The 5323-nt window shown below is 37.9% G+C and overlaps 1 pseudogene; it reads left to right on the plus strand.

The window, feature by feature from the left end:
- The first annotated feature begins 3507 nt into the window (after nt 1–3507).
- On the plus strand, nt 3508–4318 carry LOC149143757 (cut9-interacting protein scn1-like; annotated as a pseudogene).
- The last annotated feature ends 1005 nt before the right edge of the window (nt 4319–5323 follow it).

Genomic DNA, 5323 nt, shown 5'->3' on the forward strand with positions numbered 1-5323 from the left:
TTAACTGAGGAGGAACTGTAACAAATGGAACTAGACATAAAACCTATTCATGCTGCCTTCTTTCCCTTGGAACCAAATAGAGTTTGTTGTTGAAGGTAATTTAATAAATACACACACTAAATGATAAGATACATAAATGTAGATATGGTGGAAAAGGCATGAGAGACTTTCCTGTAGTCCCTCATTCTCATGAATTTTCTCATTTTAAATAATGTTTATGATACATATAAATACATGAGCAATTTGTCTCAAGATAGTGCATCTATCTTGAACAAACTTGGTTGAGATACATTCTCAACAAAACACTAATCTAGGAGAACTAGTTGGAGAGAATCTCTCATCCTAACTAAACTCCCTAGTTTGAGGAACTAACTCCTAATTCTCAAGATTTGATTTATTTAATTATAATTTTGGATTTATAATTGTTTTATTATGAGAGTGAGGATAACATCCCCCCCCTCAATGATAAATCCAAAATAAGAACAAGGAACCCTCTTCCAAGTTCTCAAGTTTATCCTCAAAAAACATTTGTCTGAAAAACCGCCAAAGCTGGATGCTGAAGAAACTGTAATATGAAGAGACCATGAGTCAGCTGCATGTCTGATTCATCTCTGAATGTCACTTGACAACTCCATCACGTGCCAAGCTGCAAAAGGATCCAATTATCCTTTGCTTGAAATCAGCATCCTGTGTCCACTGAAAAAATTTGATGAACACCCGCTGACGTATTTGTTTGTCCACTGACAAAAGTTGATGAACACCCATTGGCAAATCTACTGATGATGATCACCTACTTGCTGATGACGTTGAAAAAACAACTCACTGTTTCTTTTGCTATGTTTGAAAACTGCTCACTTCTGACTTTGCTGTCGATCGCCCACTGGCGAATTTGTTGATGCCCACTCGCTGATGAAAATGCCCACTAGTGGCTTTGCTAATGTTGTCGAGACTTTCAGTTTGACAACCACTATCAATTTCATTGACATTTCCCCCCCTTTGTCAGCTGAAAGGAGAGACATTCTTCTTCAAATTATTTCTGAACTCCCTCCCTTTAGGTGTAAGAGTGTTTCACTGGTGTACTCCCCCATTCAACTACATGAGAGTACCATATTCATTTTTACTGTTGGCTGAAATATGTGTGAGTGAATTCAATTGTAAAACTTATACAATCTTCTGACCGTGGATGATCATTCCTAGGGATCAATCCATGAATAATTGATCTTCAATTTGGTTGATTGTTGTTGTTTGCTGCATTGTGCCGATGAATGATTTGACTTGCCACAATGGTGACAAGGAAGAAGACCAAACATTGATCTTCCAGATCACTGATTCTTTGACAAAGAAGGCATTTTGGTTTGACTGCAACTTCATTTTGTGTGTATTTCTGTTTGTCTTCAACTTTCTTAGAACTAGCCGATGTGATTTTTGCAAGAAACCCTGCATTGACAAACTTAATGGGCCTTGAATAACATGGGATATGCAATTTGGCATCATCTTTGAAATATCTTAAGCCTCGTCAATTTTTGTTACTTTGAATTTCTTCCCATTGCTTGATGATTGGTTTGGAATAAAGTTGAACTAGATCGGGGACCACTTCGACACTTGAAGGTTGTTGGATCAGTGACTTGGAATCATCAATTGTATTTGTATTGTTCAAAGACTTGGAAGCATCACTCTTCTCTAGCAACTCAGTTCTTTGTAGTTGCGACTCCAGTTGAAGGAACTCAATCATTTCATGTGCATGTTTAAGATGCACTTGATATCAACAAGAGTTGTTTTGCTGATGTTCACCATGTTGCCGGTTGATGATAATATCAAATTGTTAAGAATTTGGGACAGTTGAATGTGTCTCGCCATGTTAGCTTTCTCACTTTGAATTCAGGCTCACTTGTATTGTTGCTTATTGTTGATGCTTTAAACACTTGCTAGAGTTTTATAACTTGGTTGCTTGAACTCTTGATTTCACGCTCGCTTTGATTGAATGCTTCACTGACACTTTGTGAATGCTTCAATCAACTTCACACTGTATCGTTTGTTGTAGATGTCGTGCTTTGAACTTCCGCACTTGATTTTGACACACTCACTTGCTTGGTTGTTTGGATGACACACTCACTTGCTTTTTTGTTTGAATGACATGATCCCTTGATTTATTTCTTATTGCACTTGCGTTAAACACTTGCTTGATTTGATTCTCACTTGAAGAATAGAATACTAGAATTCATACTCGTTTGATGATGATTGCTTGCTAGATGGCTTGCTGGAACTTGCTTGATTGATTACTGACACTTTGGGCTTTCTTGAATGTACTCACTGAATGTGCTGATTTTAAATAAGGAAGGGTGTTGAACACTGTCGAAAATGCACCCAAGAGAAAAATGACAAGTTCAATCTTGATGACTCAGTTGAATACTTACTTGACTTAATGTATTCACCTTAAAAATTCAAATTAGGGTGTCGGTTATAACCGAGAATGCACTCGTACAATTCAGTTAAAAAATGTTTATCTGTAAGTGATAGAAAAATTGTTGATGATGTTGATGTTGTCTTGGCTTGAAATGCTTGATTTTGTAGTGTCCTTAACTTGACTTCTTTGATTACATGATGTGAAATTTGCTTGCTTGGAAGATCATCTTATCAAGTTGATGATGTGGCGCTTTGTGCTTGTGTACTTAAGCTTGAATAAGCATTCTTATACTTAAGCTTGCTTATGTGCATGTAGTTGTTTAAGCATAATACAAAGAGAGCATTTTGATAATCTGAACACAGTTCATGCACACGCATTTATTACACACGGTGTACCTAAGATCCCCTTATTCAATTTTGGGCGGATCTAGGACACAAGCACCACAAAAAATTATGATTTTATTAATTACGGGAGTACATCATTCTTCAATGTCACAACTTTGTCATGGAAACTTCTCAATGAGAATGTCACACTTGCAAACTTTAGAAGCAAATTGTCTTCAAAAACTGCCTGCACTGACTCAATCGCTCTCAAAGTAAAATATTACTTTGAATTACAATAATTACTTTCACTTATCACTCCAAATACAAAAATTCACTTATGACTTCCATTATGACTAAATGAAGTTCACCTTACTATTCCAAAAAAAATTACAAACTTCACCCTTTATGACTCCCAAATAAAAATTATTTTATCCACTCCTTATCTCTCCAAAATACACACAATAGAAAAAACCCAGAAGAGGAACTTGGTGTATCTACACTCACCTTCCTCTAGTCATGCTCAGGTGGTGAATATAAAGTCTTGATATGATATGTTTGCACAAAGAAGATCCATATGAGGACAGGTGGTCGAATCTGGTATCACTCACTCGACTTCAATCCATGCAGCAATTCCAGGCTCCACTGCTATGAAATTTTCCACAATCTTGATCTGAGCTACCACAGTTATTCGGCAGATGCACTCAACAGATCTCCACAACTCCATCTCTAAGTGTTAATGCGTGAGAATCCACAACCCTCGCCATGCCCTTCAGTGGTTTCTTGTCAACACATAAACACAAGAAACGAAAAGAAACCTCATATACAAAACTAGTGAAACAGGAAGAAATGGGGTCAGTCAAATTGCCATTAGAGCTCTTCGACGCCCATTGCCACCTGCAAGATGGAAGAATAGGTCGGGTGGCCTCTCAATTGATCTAAACCGCCGCCAATGTTGGGGTTCGTCGGTTTGTTGTCAATGGGACCAACGAGGAAGATTGGGAATTGGTGAAGCAGATGGGTGAAACACATTCATCAATTATTCCATGCTTTGGTCTCCATCCCTGGTTTGTTGGCAAATGCTCCTCCAAATGGTTGACTGTATTGAAGAGCTTTTTCGAGACAATGCCTTCTGCTGCAGTAGGAGAAATTGGATTGGACAAAGGTTTTGCCTAGGGAAAGGCAGTTGATTTTGTAACACAGACACAAGTTTTCAAACAATAGCTGGAACTCACTAGACAAGAGGCTTGCTTCTGTTCACTGTGTATCTACCTTTAGTGATCTTCAAGAAATTTTGCTAGAGATGGGCCCATTCCTAGTTGGTATTATTCTCCATTCATATGCAGGATTTGAAAGCTCATGGAAGATTGATGCCTTTAGATCTATAAAACGCTGCAAAATAAACAATTATATAGTGTTAGGGTTCGTTCGAATGGAACATTCAAGTGGCATTAGGCATGTCTTGTGTTTTACAAGAGGAGCATGTAACAATTCTGTCGAACTCCGAAGCAGGGTCGAAACACCAGAATCGAAGTCTTCATTCCAAGCAAATCTACAAATTCTTGCATTTGGAATCTGTTCCTTTGCTGGGTAGTTTAAAGAACCTTTTTTTCAGCACTCTATCTCAGGTTATGGAAGGGCTAATTTGTGTAGCAAAATATTTGGATTTGGATCAGTTAATATCATCATTAGACTTCCACAACGGTCACCATCATCTACTCTACTTCACATAATGCAAGTTGATCTGGTCACACAAATCGCTCCACACACACAGAGTTGGGTCAAAAGGTTTGAGTCCAGCACAATGAACCACACTTCTGATTGAATAGATCTCTATCATCAAACATTGCTCAGATCTCTAGGCTCGTGGCCTCACCACTCATGGATCCATCTTCTTCGCAAATCTCCAGGGTCACATTGCACTCGGCGCCACAAACCCAACCCAACACAATAGCATGGGTTCCACATACAAGGTTCAACAATGCTCTCTCTAGCAAATGCCTCCTCACAACTCAATCATACTGTTTTCACAAACCCAAAACTAGCCTTAAGCTCTGATACCAAATGAAGGAAATTTAATAAATACACACACTAAATGATAAAATACATAAATGTAGATATGGCAGAAAAGGCATAAGAGACTTTCTTGTAGTCCCTCATTCTCACGAATTTTCTCATTTTAAATAATGTTTATGATACATATAAATACATGGGCAAGTTGTCTCAAGATAGTGCATTTATCTTGAAAAAACTTGGTTGAGATACATTCTCAACAAAACACTAATCGAGGAGAACTAGTTGGAGAGAATCTCTCATCCTAACTAAACTCCCCAGTTTGAGGAACTAACTCCTAAATCTTAAGATTTGATTTATTTAATTATAATTTTGGATTTATAATTGTTTTATCATGAGAGTGAGGCTAATGGTTGTGCTTTTTTGGGTCCTACTTTGCCAACTCTTGCATTGCTTGGAGACTCTTCATTTGATGTTTCTTCAACTATGAGGCATCCATAAGAGTTGTGTCTTGTTGAGAGGACACTTCAATGACAGTCTGGGAAACGCTGGTGGGGGGTTGCTTCAAGTTGCTCACCTTTGCTTG

The sequence above is a fragment of the Pinus tabuliformis genome, chromosome X, assembly GCF_031772625.1.
Source record: "Pinus tabuliformis cultivar Carrire ecotype Pingquan chromosome X, CPIR1, whole genome shotgun sequence".
Taxonomy (NCBI): Eukaryota; Viridiplantae; Streptophyta; class Pinopsida; order Pinales; family Pinaceae; genus Pinus; species Pinus tabuliformis.